The sequence below is a fragment of the Centroberyx gerrardi genome, chromosome 11 (assembly GCF_048128805.1).
Source record: "Centroberyx gerrardi isolate f3 chromosome 11, fCenGer3.hap1.cur.20231027, whole genome shotgun sequence".
Classification (NCBI taxonomy): Eukaryota; Metazoa; Chordata; class Actinopteri; order Beryciformes; family Berycidae; genus Centroberyx; species Centroberyx gerrardi.
Window position 1 is genome coordinate 31,319,073 of NC_136007.1, and position 17,130 is coordinate 31,336,202.

The following is a 17,130-nucleotide window of genomic DNA, read 5'->3' on the forward strand; positions in this document are numbered from 1 at the left end:
CATTAACAACTAAATGGAACTAGACAAAGGTCCCAGACCGGATCCGAACCCAGGATGTTTCAGCCACATGGTACCTGCCTCAGTTCATTTCAGTTCTGTATTATCCAGGATGGGGAAAATTAGTTTGCAGTCAACACAAAATGTACAGTTTAACATTATATGCTCTAAAACACACATGCTTTCAATCCCAAGAGTCTGCAGGTTTTTGTTCCAACCAAACACTACAGCTGCTGATTTTCACTGATTGACACACCATAAACCAGCCAGGAGGAGCTAGTTAGTGAAGTCAGCTGGTGTATTGTTTGGTTGGAATGAGAGCCTGCAGACTCTTGGGTCATGATGAACGGATTAATATCACATTTTCTTCATGTATTACACTGGAAATAAGAAACACTTCTCAGCACTGTAGGACTTAATGCTAGAAAATATAAGATTACGCAAGATTTTTTGCAGGTGAGTTTTGTTATTAAGTGATCCAAAGATGATGAATTTGTATGTAGTCTGACATGTTTCATCTTAATGAAAGGCCACTGGATTTTACTGACAGACACAATCATATTTAAAGAACAATGAGATGTGGATTGTATATTTTTAACATGGATGTATTTTACTTCAAAGGCAGAATTTGACCTGTGTTAATGCTAACTGAAAGCGTAAAATACTATATTCTTGAAAATCATCCTGCATAATCCTGCATTAACACCAAAAATTTGAGTGGGAGAGGCATAGTTTATCTCAGAGCTTCAATCAGCCTTTTTAATATCACATTAATATATACAATCTCTAAAAATAAATGGTTATCCTTCCATGACTATATGTGAAGACAGAGAGGGTTAACTGAAAGTATGCTGTCCCTCGTCTAATTTGAATGACTAATGACATTAGATCCAGGAAATCTATCGAGCTCCAGAAGGACATTGAGCCCTTGCAGTGACTAGGAAAACTTTGTGTTCTGTCTGGCCCCAATTCCCACTCAGAGAAAAGGTTCTGAAAGCGTTAGTCGCCTTTTTGACCTTGACTGGTGGCTGCAGGCATTCTGCTCCGCCACCTGTCTTGACTTCATCAGCCGTTTTGACACCTTTTCGGAATAGAAGGGACTTATATAGATGGGACAACATTCACCCCAATAGGAAAGGTACAATGTTCGAATAGCCGAATAACTCCTTTATTATCAGCCATCTAATTGAATATCATGATCTAGACTTTCTTTTTCTCACAGAGACTTGGCTCGACAGCAATGCTACTATGGTGCTTAATTAAACATCCAAATCTGAGTTTTCAGTGTTTCCAGAGTGAATAGGAAGGGCGGTGGCGTTGCTTGTCTCTATTGTGACACCTTTTATCGTAAGCAAATCTCTCTGGGTGAAGTTTCTAGTTTTGAATACCTTAAGGGCCATTAGTCTGTTCTCTTTATGGTCATCTACCACCCTCCTACACACGAGGCAGGTTTTCTTCGTGATTCTGGTGATCGGCTTTCCGGGGCTTCAACTGATTTTGACCATATTGCACTAGTTGGTGATTTTAATATTCATATGGATTCACCTACAGATCCAAGGACCATTGGTTTTACGATGCTACTCAACTCCTTCGATGCAATCTGTGTCAGGCCTCACTCATAATCGAGGACATGGCTTACAGCTCAGTCACACAAAGATTAGATATGGCAATCTCCGACCACTACTGCGTTTTCTTTGAAACGACTACTTCTGCGAACAAAAAGAGCAATAAGAAGATAACCACCAGGCACTATTTTAAAGCTCACTCCACTGTGATTTTCACAAATCTCATGCTATCTCTGCCATCTCTAGTGGCCTCATCCTGTGATACTCTTGTCGACAAATTTAATTCCGGACTGACTGACTGCATCAATTCTGTCGCCCTGGAAATACACAGTCAATATTTTGAAACTAAATAGAGATTGCAGAAGAGCCGAGAGGAAATGGAGGCAAACAAATCTATCAGTCCACCATGTAGTCTTATCTGAAATTGCTGAATAATGAAATGAAGCTTGCTGGGAAATCCTATTTCTCAAACCTGATTGAAAATCACTGAGACAACCTAAACTTCCTTTTCTCCACTATTGATAGATTGATCAACCCCCCATCTGACACCCCCCCCATCTGACATCCCCCCCCCCCCCCCCCCGAACTCCTCTCTGCTGAAAAATGCAATGAGTTCGCTGCATTCTTTCGTGATAAAATGACTGCCATAAGAGAGAAGATAGTGAACACAGGCTCCCATAGAGTAGTCACTCCCTGTCCACACTGCAGTATTAACTGTCATTTTTCTACCTTTTCAACCATTAATCCTGATACACTAACCAAAGTTATATCACTGTTGAAATCTTAAAGCTGTGCTCTTGACCCTATACCTAGTCATTTCTTCAAAAAAAGTTCTGAGCTCTCTATCAACTGATGTCCTGAATATTGTTAATAAATCGCTCAAGCATGGCATTTAAAACTGCTATTGTTAAGCCTTTGCTGAAGAAAAGGAATCTTGACTCTACAATGCTAGATAACTATAGACCCAACTCTCATCTTCCTTTTCTCGGCAAAATTAGTAAGTAGTAAGTATAAGTAAGTATAATTAAGTAAATAAGTGGTGTCCATCCAGCTAATCGACGATCTCAACACCAATAATCTTAATGAAATATTTCATTCGGGCCCACCACAGCACTGACGGCACTTCTCAAGGTTTTAAATGATGTTAGAATTAATAAAGTCTCTGGCAGCCTGTCTATCTTAGTTCTCCTCGATCTCTCTGCTGCCTTTGATACAGTGGACCATGAGATTCTACTCCACTTCTACTACGACTGGAGAACCAAACGTAGATAACATGACGTCACATTGACAGATTTCCAGTGCAGCTACAATGGAGTTTAATAGGAGAAAAAATTTCAGCAATCTAAAACATCGCCGGTAAACTTTTCAGAACATTTCTCACAAGGAAAAACACATTGGTGAACATATTTGTGATTACTGGAAGAAGAACAATGAACAACCACTGGTTTCAATATTTTAGAAAATACTTTTCTACTGTATGAACACATTCAGATTTCAGTAGTTTGTTTCCAATATGAACTGTAGATTGCATAAGAAGCATATCTTCTCAAATATATTAAAAAAAAGATTTAAAAATGTAAAGAATGTTTTAAAATATTGTTAAAAATATTGTAAAATATGAATGTGTGTATTGAAGGTGGAAAAGTGAATATCCACAGAATATCCAATATGAAGCTAACTTTACTTCGGTCATGAACACATGTACTTGTCACAGCTAAATGAAACAAGTTCACGCCCCTTCTCTAGGGGTTGTCCAAATGCATTTTGGGAAATGTAGGAAATCACTAACTGAGGGAAAGTGGGTACAGGAAAATAAATGACAACACAAAATAACTCCTGAAATGCACTCAACATCACAGATTGATAATAGAACTACCTCAGTGAAAGAGTATCAGAGAGTGGAATTAACTATTAACTGGAATTAATAGTTAATTAACTGGAATTAACTGTTAACTATTTACATTCAAATCCCCAGCTGTGCCATGACGACACAAGCAACAGCAGTGAATTTAACACACATAGAGGTTACTGTTGTTAGAAAAGTAACATCAGCTTGTATATTATACTCTTGACCTGTGGAATCAGTCAAGGTGTTGAAAACATTGTGTGTTTACTCTTGTCTTCTTTGCAGCGGCTCCCTCAGTTTGCAGAAGATGAAGCAGCTGAACATGAAGGTCAGCGACGCCAAGCTGAAGATCCTGAAGACCCTGCAGCACCTCTCCTTTTATAATGGACGTCTATGAAGAAATTTGCACAGAAAAAATACTTAAAGGTCCCATATTCTCCACTTTCCAGTGTTTTATTTTATGTCTTGAGGTCCATTCAAAGCTGTGTGTGTGGTGTCATGTACCAAAAACACTCTCAATCCATTTTTACACGTTCATTTTCCAGCATCTCTCTGAGCCTTACCAAGAACAGGCTGTTTCTGTCGCTGTGCCTTTAAGGCTCATTAATATTAACGACCCTCTGTTCTGATTGGCTAACCGTTTCAAGAGTGAAACATGAGACGCCGCGGCCCAGCGGCTACAGGTAGGGAAAACTCACCGGTAATAAACAATGACAACCGCTCAACCGCTTTGAAAAAAACACTTGATCAATGATCAATGATAATGAGCGAACCTTTGTGACGCCACAAAGTTACGGAAGTCCAAATGGCTCGTTTAGAGGCTCGCTTTTCTAATATGGATTGTGTGGATTTATTTGGCGACCGTGCGTTTTGATACTTTCACCGTGTTTAGATAGACCATCCAACTCCTTTATAATCACAGAGGCAAGGGGAATCCTGTTTTACACCATATGGGACCTTTAAAAGTGTTTAAGTATTTTTTCACATGTAGTGATGGAAGTTTTTCTTTGAAAAATTTTACTTCAGCATTCTGAAACAATACACTTGTACTTCCTGGAAAACAGAGTATCTTTAATGGTGACCTAAATATAAATTCCAACCAATAAAACCATCACAGATCTTTGAACAATCCGGCCCCTCTGTCCCTCCCATCAAATAAAACTGCCTTTGGGCCTGTCCCATTAAGTGTGTAAGACTGTCCCATGTCTGAAAAATGGCAACACTTACTGCACCCATACCCTAATATGTACATACATACTGTAGAAGCAAATTATGGACCACACAGGTTTATAGAATTAAAATATATGTAATGTGTAATGTATTGAAAATCAATCTGAGTAAAAAGAAATAACTCTTAACATAAAATAAACTTGACACAGTGTTTCAAACTCCAAACTATACATTATATAACTATACATTATATATAACTAGTTAGCTACATTGCACTGGCTCCCAGTGTCCTTTAGAATTGATTTTAAAGATCTTTTACTTGTATACAAAGCTGTTAATGGCTTAGGACCGGCCTACATTACAGAATCCCTGCTGTTCTATATTCCCTCAAGAGCTCTCAGGTCTTCTACTGCTGGTTTGTAAGAAGTACAATACCCCACTCAAAAGAAGATTGGGGATGCAGCCTTTTTTAACTATGCTCCTAAACTGTGGAACACCCTGCCAAAGAATATTAGAGAGGCGGGCTCTGTAAGCATTTTCAAACGACTGCTAAAAACGTATCTTTTCAGCTTAGCTTTTAATTAGCCTTCATTTTAACTGTTTAAATTGATTGTATTCTTTTATCTTTTTATTTTACTTGATTTGATTCTTTTAATGCAATGCATTTTGCTTGTTCTTTTATATGAATTTGATCTTTTTATCTGTCTTTTATCTGCCTTCTATTGATGTAAAGCACTTTGAGCTGCATGTTGTGTTTGAAAGGTGCTATACAAATAAAGGTTATTATTATTATTACATATTTACAGTAATACAGTACTAACTGCAGTTATAACTGCAACCGGAAACAACATCTTCGGGTGGATAAGCGCGTCCCAATGTGCATTGAAAATCCTCTGCACACTTGCAGTCTTCACGCCTACTTGGACACTATGGACAATTACCGGAAATACCTAACACAAGTACGCACTTGGTCAAGTCCAAAAACCACAAGTGTGGGTAGTGGGACAGGGCCTTTCTCTCCCTGTGCTCTTCCTTCCACTGGTTTAGACTTTTGAATGATCCCTCAGTGTGTTATGTCCCGCCCCAACATCCTGTTTCAGCAGGAAATACAACAAATCAAGGAAGTGAAGGTGCCATTTCATGGGGTCTTTAAGAAAATGGGGAAATAGGTGCGAATACAGCCACTATGGCAAACAAATCCGAGTTTGATGGGGAAAGTCAAAGGTTTACACTTAACTATGAAAGTGTAGAAAACAACAGACTTCACACTGGTTGTCTGCAAAGCATTTAGAAACACTGGTATATTTACCTGTGTTGCTGGCTGGAGTTCCTATGACTTGCTGTCTCCAAGCTCCTCTGCCAAGATACAATTGGTCAATGAAGTGTACAGCACAGAAGTATATGGTTCTCCTGGGCCCTCATTTAACTCTGCGTATGTATAAATATGTATGTAAACCATGCGTGTGTGTGGGAGTATGAACTAGCACTTACGCTTGAGGATGTGAGTACATGTAGGTATAGCTCTGACCATGCTTATGCAAGTGGCTGAAAAGTTGAATTAATGTCATTTACCTTTTTAACAGAGCGATTAGTGGCTACTTAGTTGATTTCATTTTCCAAACCCTATTTTGTTGGACCTCTGCTGACAACTTTCTCCCACACTGGAAAGAGAGACCAAACGTACTAATGCCATCCCTGTGCATATTTAAGTCCTCTCTACACTGGGGATACTGGCCACTGGCACAGTCGACCAGAGATTGGCGACTGGTCTGGTTTTACACCCCACCATGAGCCGTCTGCAGTTCTTCAAGCCATCATTGCATTGACTCCACAATACATAGTTTCCCTACACTGCCGCACAACAGGCTGTAGTGAAAAGGGAGCTCCACACCATTGCTGGATTTCCCGTTGGAGCTGTTGTCTGCACATATTGTGTAATAAAAGCACCATCATTCAATGAATTCAACTTTGTCAACAGAAAAGGTTTCCATTTGGTGAACGTGCAAGTTATATGTGATGCACATTTAGCTTTGCTGAATGTCATTGCTAAATTGCCAGGTGGGACACACAACTCAATCATTGTGCAAAACAGCTCAGGAGCAGCTGTTAAATGGATAAATGACATATTGATATCGCCTTTGTAAAATTTTGATGTGCTAGGCTTGGAGAAATGTATTTAAATGATTATTTATCACTACAGGAGGCCAGGGCTATCTATCAAACCCATGGCTGATGACTCCTCTCACCAACCTTTCTTCCCAACAGGAGGCCAGTGGTTGGTCCAAAGTGACTGGTCCATATTAGACAGGCTGCTCTCACCCTACCCTCCGCCTGTTGCAGCAAAGGCTTTGGCAGAAGTCTAAAGGGTAAACTATTTTTTTTATATTTCTGCCACTATTCTGCATGCAGATGAAACAGAGTTTACTGCAGCTCACACCTGCTGCCAGGCAAAATATTTTCTTGTTTGTTAATCCACCACTGAACATTCCAAAAACTTTTACTTGACTTAATTACTTTTGGGTGTGCCTCAATGCCAAAACTTCAACTTCTGCATCAAAAATCTTCTTTTTGCTTCTCTTAATCTGAGCCGTGTTAAGTATAGAGGAGACATATAACACATCTAACACCCACAACATGACATTTCCTGCAGCATATAAAGCAAAGGTTGTTATCATATGTGGTCAATTAGGGGTGTAACTTGAATGAGTGGTTGTGCACAAGCATGATGGTGGTTTAGAAACTGTCTGTAATGGTTAATAAAATGTACCAGTCGGGTTGTCATTTGCAGATGGTGGTGCTGCCCGATCGTCACTGAGGCTAACCTTGTGTTCATCCCTGTCTGCATGGTCGCCTGCTGGGCTTCCTGCACCTTCACCAGCCTGGGCTTCATACACGTGAGACCTGGCCATTGGAGGCACAAACATTGTGATGTGTACAATGCAAACAGCAGTGACAGTGTGAACTAGCATTATGGACAGACGCTTTAGATGCAAAAATCTTGTTTTCTGATCTACTAACAAAGCACACAGGGCATTTGAGCTTGAAGAAATGGGACAAATGGGATGCTGCTGTTCTTTCCGTTGCCTTATATGCCTTATATGCTCCAAGGCTAGAGCACAAAATAAGAGGTAAATATGAAAACTGTTGCTGGATGTGATTTATCAGCAACAGAGGCTCATTATTATCTGCTGCTTGTGCAGACCATTTAAGAACTAGGAAAAACAGCCTAAATAGCCTTAATTAACTTAATTAACTTTTTAATTGACCAACAAATAATAACCCAGTTAGAACAAACTTAAATTTGGAATTGCACTAAACAATTCCAGTGTTAGGCTTGGGATGTTAAGACTGTAGGAAAATAAAACTCTTGTATAAGAACACACTTTCTGCAATTTGAATAAAGACATGGGTGACAATGCTCCTAAATGCTGACAGTGTTGATCTTGTAATTTCCTCCAACTTGAGCTTGATGGATGTATTTTAAGGAGTGATTTAAATCATATAGAGGTGTGTGTGCTAAAACTGTATTACCAAAGTAACATATACGCTTTCAGCTGTCTGCAGGCCGTTTGGCTGTTACAAGCCTGGCTCCACTTCTCAGGAAAAGTCCTGCATGTTACAGGATTTCAGAAGGCAAAAGAATCTGTCGCAACCTTGCAGCTCTTCCAAGGTGCATAAATCAAAAAGACCCTAAGGAATGAAAAGAATTGAGCTACTCTTGTATTATTAGTGCATATTAAGTATATTATTAACATATCAGTATTTAAAAAAACAACAACAATTGCCATTGCTCGGTGTACGAAGCACCATGAGGTACCCTGATGAAGGCTATTGCAGCGGAAACGCGTTTGCTTTTATTATTAAAGCTTTGTCTATTGTTCTACAGGAGTAGTTGAATTCTTTTCAATTCATAGCATTTCAGAGGGTCATTCATAGAATGGTTCATAATGGATCAGTGGAAATAACATGCAGTGACAAGTGGTCAATAGTTTTTTACATTGTATCGGTACCATACTGATTTTTGGTATCACAAAAATCCATCAAACAGTATCAAAAAGTTTCAAAATGTTGGATTCATAATGTAAAAGCTCATGTTTTCTTCTTGGTACTGAAGAAATCAACTGAGTCTGCCTCAGCTTAGAATGTACTTGCATTCTCCAGCAATTAATTGAAAAAATAATGTTTAAGAACTGGTATTGAATTTGAACTGTTAAATGCAATGAAAAATTTCCACTGATACCTCACCCCGCATGTAACTCTGTACTTGGCTGTAATTGGTACTCACAGTGCTGTAACCAGTCTGCCTGGTCCTGGGCTCCTCCTCATCCTCTCCATTGCAAAGCCCTGCAGCACCTCATCTAGTGTGGAGTGGGCTCTGAGAGGAGGGTCACACACCGACAGTAGTCATTCACATTGATATGCCTCAACTACAGTCAGGAAATATCTGGAAAAATCATGGAATTTGAAAAGTGTTTTCAAGGCCAAGAGTCCAACAGATTTGTTGATTAAGTCATGAAACTTTGACCAATTTTCAACTTTATGTAAGTTCATTTTTCAACTTTAACTATGTATTTATGTATGCATGTGTGTATTATTTTTCTTTGCTAAATTGTCAATAAAAGTACTCTTCAGTGTGCAGAATATTTGAGGTTTTATTTAATCTGAAAGTTAATTACATCCACCTGCACCAGCACTGAGTCATAAGAGCACAACATCTTTTTGTAGAGTTTATTGCATTAAACAATAACAAAACAGTTGAGGCGCAACATGCAACAACATGGTTTGTTTTTTGCAAGGTGTTCATATCTGGCCGTTTCACCAACATGTCCTAACTCAGCTGTGCTAGCTTGCTAACATTAAATGCTCTTTTCAATGTTTTCATATTGGTAACATAGTAACTAGCTAGCTTTTAGCTATATCTTCAGCTATATCTTCAGTAGAATCCAAGATCTCAGCATGTAATTATGCAGGGTTTTTTCATTGTAAAATCTTGGGTGGGCCGCCTAAATGTAGTTTTGTGCCACCAAAGGAAAATTGTGAAAATGTAATTTAAATCGGCTTGAAAATTACTTTTAAATAAAAGCCTATTTAAGAGGGGTGCATTTTCTTTGTATAAGAAAATGGCAGAGTTGGAACAAGAAGAAAAACAAAAGTTTCACAAACCAAAAAAAGTTTGTTGACTGACAACATGTCACAGCAGTATTCAATGCTACCAGCGCCGAGAGCCGGACCCTTTACAAAAAAAAAATGGAGCATAAATGGAGCAGATAGCCTCACTCTTATTATAATTGTCAGCATAAAGATTAGCTTTAAAATCATATCTACAAATGGTGATACCAGTTATTTCCTTCTCTGCTCAAAAGGTACAGGCAAGTGGTTCTACAGCTAAAATAAAAATGACTGTTGACAGGTACGATACTGTACCATGAGTTTTGACAGAGGCAACTGGTTCATGATAGAGTGCTTCGATCCATTGCATTAAAACTGTTCCAACTGGAATCTCACTCGCTAGGACTACCTCTTCATATGAATATGTGCAAACCTGAAGAAACTTAGTAAACAAACTTCTAATGTTCTAAATATTATTAATGCCTGGTATAGTGGTGAGGGAAAATGTTGGGGAATCTCATTGGGCATCAACTCAACAATCTTAGCAAACATGTTAGCATCAATGTTTACTAAACTTGTCAAAAGTCCAAAACGATCCTTGCCTATTCAGTTTTTAATATTAAGCTTGGCTGCCATGCATGGATGACCCACCACCATGGTATGGAGGACATTATGTTGTCGTGAGCTGATTTTCAAGGTCAATACTTGAGAACTTGTGGAGAACGTTCTTCCCAAGTTGTCTTGGAGTAAACGATCTCCTCATGAAATTAAGCATGGAGAAGCTTCCTTACAGTTTGAGATGGACTGTGTTTCACATCACGTGTGTGATTAAATAAGACACAGCTGTTAATTTTCCCACCTGTTACAACTGGCTCTACACTGTAGACAAATGCGCTGCTGGGATGTGATGCGTCGTTCCTGAATCTGAATCTGCAATGAATCTTTGGGCTTTCAATTTGTTCTCGTCGGTCAAATCACTATCCGATGCATCCTCAACTTCCACGATCTTTATCCATCTGTCCTTTCGTTCTTTTGTTTTTGAAATCGTGCTTCGGTGGTAGGACATTATGTAAAACGCGCCATGGAGGACATGAAGACGAAGTATGGTGACAGAAATATTTGCTAATTAATGCATTAATTAGATAAGTTAATGACCTCATTAGTATAACTGGTTAAGTGTAATATAGCATGGTGATTATGGCGGGAAATAGCTGCCTCTTGTTATTACTGGGACACAAACGCTGACAATGAGAGCAACATCATTACCAACACTGTCATTCTCAAGCATTCTGTGTTTAACATAGTTCTAGCCACAGCCACCGACCTGTTGGTCTCCTCCAATAAGCTGGGACCTTCCAGTGATCCTGGAGCCCACCCAGGGTCTTTATCCTCCACTGGGTCTGGATCAAGGTTACCTGAGTGGGCTGTCAATCCGTGACTTTAGTTCATTGTCAATAAACACACCCAATATTACAGACACTACAATACCTCTTCTCTAATGAGACAAAATGTCAGATAGCATTTTGTTGCACTGTCCAGCTCTCTGCCTACTTACAACTGTTGCCAACCAAGGCCTTGTCCCCTGGTTTTTCACCATCAAGCAGTAATCCCACCATTTCTTCCTCCTTGTCATACACATCCTCTTCATCCTCCTTCTCTTCCACTTTTGATGCTAGTTCTGCAGAGCAATGTCAAATGCATTAAATTCCTGATGGAATTTCTCTCACATTCAGTTCCAAGGTTCCTTAGATTTCTTTTTAAAGCATAAATGATGAAAGCTCAATGCAGTTATCTTTCAGTATTTCTGTGTGTTTTAACCTTTATTTATCCAGGGAAGGAGCTGAGCATGCTCATTACTGCCACCCTGTTGCCCTTGTTGCCACTAAGTGTCCTTAGTCCTCACCTCCCTGTGGGCCACACCAGCTGAGCTCTTCCTCCACATTGGCCTCTTCAATATGCTTGCTCCACTCCAGTCCTAAGCACTTTCCTTCCTCCTCCCCTATGTCTCCCTCCCTGTCACCGCTCTCCTCCATCCTTTCTAGTCCTTCCTCCATTTCCCCAAGCCCCTCTTCTTCCAGTTCTTCTTCCCCTTTCTCCCTCTTCGCTCTTTGTTGCTTTCCCTTCTCCCCTTCCATCTCCTGCCTCTCCTCTCTCTGCTCTTCCCCAGGCCCTCCCGTTCCCTCCTCTTCCTCCAGCTGTGTTCCTTTCTGGTCTCCTTCCACAGTATTGGAAGCTATAGTATCTGTGGGCACCCCTTCCTCTTGGCTGGCTGTGTTGAAGTCCTGGGGACTGCTGAGGGAGTCTGCCTTGAGGGAGGGAGGCTGAAATGTGTTGGAAAGTGAGGCATTGGTCCACAGCTAACATGTGTGTGCATAGGATATAATAACTGGAGTAAAATTAAAAAAGAGGCTAATTAATACTTTACTCCCTCAGTAAAGTTTCATCTCAAGCTTATGGTATGTGACCAGAAAAGTGGCCTTCCAATCACAGGTTTGCAATTCAGCAAAACAAAAGACACAGCAGAGATTCTGGTGAATTAAATGAGTGATTGTAAAGGGTTGTTGGTCTTACTGAGCTGTCTCTTGGATCATCTATAGCTGTGGTGAAACTGTCAGTGTTGAGATACATGGAGCTCGAGTCCAGGAGGCTGGCCTTAATAATACCTCCCATCACACGCTGGTGACGTTCTGTACATCAACACACAACACAAGCGACAGGGAAAGGCAACATATCACTACAGTCCTGGAAAAAACACCTAACAGCAAATTTGGCGTTTTCTGTTTTACTTGAATCAAATTGTTCATTGTCCCATATGTGTTGAGTGTATTTCATGACCCTTGGGCTTGTGAAAGCTATTAGAAATCCATTTCATAATTCAGAAATCCATGAGTGCCAATGAGAAAATACTGTAAACTTTCTTTCCTTCATCCTGGATAACATTTTTTGCAGATGCGTAGTTTCCATACAAGAACAGCGATGTTTAAATTTGACATAGTAAAAGAAGTACCTTGACATTTTGACATAGAACTAAGACAGACTGTATGCTATTTGTTATATATTATTTATATTATTTATATTATTTATATAATAACATGATGTAGAATATCACCTACAGGGTTCTAAGGTGTAGTTAAAGAGAGTTTAATTGATGGTAATCATGATAGAATGCAATGCATGTCTGCCATGATGAAGTGTCTCCAACATATGTTTAGAAATGTGTAGGTGACATGCTTTTAATGTGTCCTGTAGAGCACATCCGTTCTTAACATTCTCTAATAAGTTTACACAGGCTTTTCAAACACCATTCTCATGTGCATACACAAAATAAGGGAAACACCTCACAATATATAAATATCAAGTAGCTAATAACAAGTAGGACCGGACCAGACTTTTCCTTTAGAACCGCTTCAATTCTACTTGAAATGCTGCCAAGTCTTGAACTACCTTTCTTCAAGGAGGAAAGCCTCCTCCAGTTCTTCAACGCAGTCTCAGAAAATTTCGTGAAATGAACACAAACTCTGAAATGCAGACTACATGTTGTGGACACAAATTATATTAAGATTAAATTCCTCCACCACTAATTGAATTATGTGACAATTCACATAGAATTGGACACGCCATTTTCACCTGTTTGTCTCATGACAAGGTTAGCTAACGTTAGGTTTAGGCAAATTTAGTTACAACAATTTGGTTAAGGTTATGGTAAGGCTTTGATCATGGTTAAATAAGAAATGATTCCACTACAAATAAAAACTTTTGGCATGAGTTGGGAATTGAACCCAGTTCGTCGAGGTTCAAGGCAAGTGTATACAGCCATCTACTACCCAGACCACAACACCCTTAATATCAAACTACTCCCTGTTTCTAGTCATGTCTCCTTCATGTAATCCTTTTGTGGTGGGGAAATGTATTTCATTCAAGACATGCTTATTTCACAAAATTTCAGGAGACCAGGTTCAGTTCTTTGAAGGATGAGGGAGGTCGGAATCTACTTTAAAGACAAACTTTAATGCCCCTGCAGGGACATTTGTCTTGGACATTGAAGCCACAGCACCAAGGACATAAAAACACTTCATCATTATCTTAATTATTTTAAGTTCTATTGACAGGGGAACAAAAGAAGAAGATCTAAGTAATGGTAGGAGATGGTTGTTACAATTATAAAAGCAATGACTTTCCATTAATGAAGTAAAACATTAATGCAATAAAAACTTGCAGCTAATAGTGTAACAATCCTGTTAACATAACAAGTTAAGTATTAATGTAATAAATCTTACCTCCAATCAATGTTATTTTTTTTCCTGTTCATGTAATAATTAGTACATTAGATTTATTACATTAACTGGAAGGTATAAAATAGCAGTTTCCAAAAATGTAATAATTTAACTGATAATGTAATAAAGTCAAAATTCAATATGCAACTGTCACCCATTCACAAATTTGGTGATTAACTAGGGTGCTACATCTAAAACAGGGATGTATGGAAGAGGTATTTGGTGATAGTTGAAAATGGCTTACATTGCCGATCATAGAGCTTTAGTATTTTTTCATCCATAAAGATACAGAGAAATGAATGCACGCTTTTATCAACAACAGAGGTGATTACTGTAATGCACTTCTCTCTGGATTTCCCAAGAAAACCATAGGACAGCAATTGTGCAAAATGCTGCTGCCAGATTTTGGCAGATGCCAGGAGAACGCTACCTGCCCGAATGCATAGTGCCAACTGTAAAGTTTGGTGGAGGGGGAATAATGGTCTGGGGCTGTTTTTCATGGTTCGGTTGAGGCCCCTTATTTCCATGGAAGGGAAATCTTAACGCTACAGCATACAATGACATTCTAGAGGATTGTGTGCGTCCAACTTTGTGGCAACAGTTTGCGGAAGGCCCTTTCCTGTTTCAGCATGAAAATGCCCCCGTCCACAAAGTGAGGTCCATACAGAAATGATTTGTCGAGATCGGTGTGGAAGATCTTGACTGGCCTGCACAGAGCCCTGACCTCAACCCCATCGAACACCTTTGGGATGAACTGGCATGCCGACATCAGTGCCCGATCTCACTTATGCTCTTGTGGCTGAATGGATCAAGTGGAAAGCCTTCCCAGAAGAGTGGAGGCTGTTATAGCAGCAAAGGGGCGACCAACTCCATATTAATGCCCATGATTTTGGAATGAGAGCAGGGTTCCACATACTTTTGTCCATGTAGTGTGTATATATATTGGCTAAAGCTGTGATTAATCATTTTAATAAAAGGTTGCCACTCCTTAAATGTTGGTGGATGCGCCTAACCTTTTGCGGTGGGGAGTACCAGTCATACCAACTAAAAAAAAGTCACATTTTAGCCCTGACTGGGTTCCATAGAGGATTCAAGTGCAGGCTTAGAGTGTATGTAGGTGTGGTTATACCTGGGTTGCGTGGGGTGCTGTTGCAGGGTGGGGCTGGTCTGCTGAGAGGGCTAGCGTAAAGTTTCTCCTGAAGCTGGGCTGGAGAGCATGTGATGCTGGAGAGTTCGGCCAGCTCAGTCAAGTCTGCCAGACCACTGGTCCTGGACAGAAAGAGAAACAAAATGTATGTTTCTTATTTTGACTGTATAATGATATTGGACATTATTTGTTATATAGAAAATACACTTTATGAAAAGTGCATGGTTACAGTACAGGACACAGGTTTCTCCTGCCTTTACATTAGTTTACTCCATAACCATGCTTCATGCAAAATCTTTAAAATATTGAGGTGTATGTCTTTGAATGGATGACACATAACATATGCCTCAAATGTTCATATTTTCAGGTATTTGTCAATCATCCGGCAATAGTCTTTTTGAACTGTCTCAATCTGGTTTCAGGTCTTTCCATAGCACTGAGAGTGCACTCACAAATGTGGTAAATGACCTACTCCTTGCCTTAGATTCCGACTCTTCCTCTGTTCTAATCCTACTTGATTTGAACTTGTCCCTCAAGCGAGCGTGTGCCTATCTGCAGCAAAAAGTGGATGTCATCTAACTTCCTGCGACTAAATGCCAACAAAACTGAGATGCTAGTAGTTGCCCCTAACACACAACGGACATCACTTTAAATTTTGGGGACTGCTTAATTACCCAGAGTCCCACAATTAAAAGCCGTTACATTCGACCCAGCTCTCTCATTTGACTCCTACATCAAGGAATATCACAAAGATAGCATTTTTCCACCTTTGCAACATCGCAAAAATTCATCCTTTGCTAAATATGGCTGATGCCGAAACCCTAATAAACGCTTTGGTCTCATCAAAACTTGATTATTGTAATGTCTTATTTTCTGGCCTACCTAATTACAGAATTAAAAACCTTCAACGTATACAAAATGCTGCTGCCAGAATATTTACCAGAACTAGAAAATTTGACCACATTACACCCATCCTGACCTCCTTTCATTGGCTCCCAATTTCTAGCCAGGTCTGACTTTAAGGTGCTTCTGTTAACATATAAATTGTTACATGGGCTTGCACGTCATATTTATCCGGCCTCATCATCCCTTATATTCCCCCTCGTGCCTCCGATCGCAGGACGTTGGTTACCTTACTGTCCCTAGAATCAAGAAAAAATAAGCAGGCAGTAAAGCGTTCTACTACCTAGCTCCCTATCTCTGGAAACAACGCCCTCTTACGATAAGGGAAGCAAATTCTGTAGAAATCTTCAAATCCAAACTCAAACTCATTTATTCTCACTGTCATAGAACAAACCATAGCACTGTCTAGCTCGGGACCAACACAGTCTCTTCTCCTACCTCAGAGTGTGTACGTGGCTGAATATGTCTACCTGAGTATGTGTGTCACGCTTGCACGGCTGTGTATGTGTGTGTGTGGCTGTCAGTCTGCCCTAGCTCCTACGGTCGTTAGTGCTGGCCAAAGTCCCATCTCTGATGCTGTTTCTACCTGGCTGTGAACGCGAGCGCTGCCCTTGTTTCTGTGGACATCAACGGACCTCATCTCTCTGCTGCTTTTGCCTCTCTCTACCTAATTGTTTTTTCTTGTCAGTCATTGTCACACTCAGCCGTCCCAGTGGGGGATCCTTCTTCGACTTGGTTCGCCCAAGGTTTCTTCCATTTTTTTTCCTAATAAGGTTTTCTTGGAAGGTTTTCCATGTATGCTTTGATGGTCTAAGGTTGGCTGTGCCAGGTAGGTTAAGCCATGTAGAATTGCTAAAATTTGCTATTGTGTGTCTGTGATCTAGTTAGGTTCATTGTCTGTAAAGTCCTTTGAGACATACTGGTGATACAGGGCTATATAAATAAATGAAGTTGGACTTGAAAACTTTTTTTTTGCTAGCAATAGCACCATTTCACTGGCAACACCTGTCAATAACCACTCCCATCCCATAAACAACAAGAGATTCAAGGGAAAGCTGATGTTATGCAAATGAGCCTTATGATAACATTCCCAAATTATTTTGTTTATTTTGTGTGAGC

General features: G+C 39.8%; 1 protein-coding gene across 1 annotated transcript in view; it reads left to right on the forward strand.

The window, feature by feature from the left end:
• kcnj15 (potassium inwardly rectifying channel subfamily J member 15) overlaps positions 1-17,130 on the forward strand; it is a 327,817-nt gene that overhangs the window by 214,779 nt on the left and 95,908 nt on the right. The gene's annotated exons all lie outside the window — the stretch shown is intronic.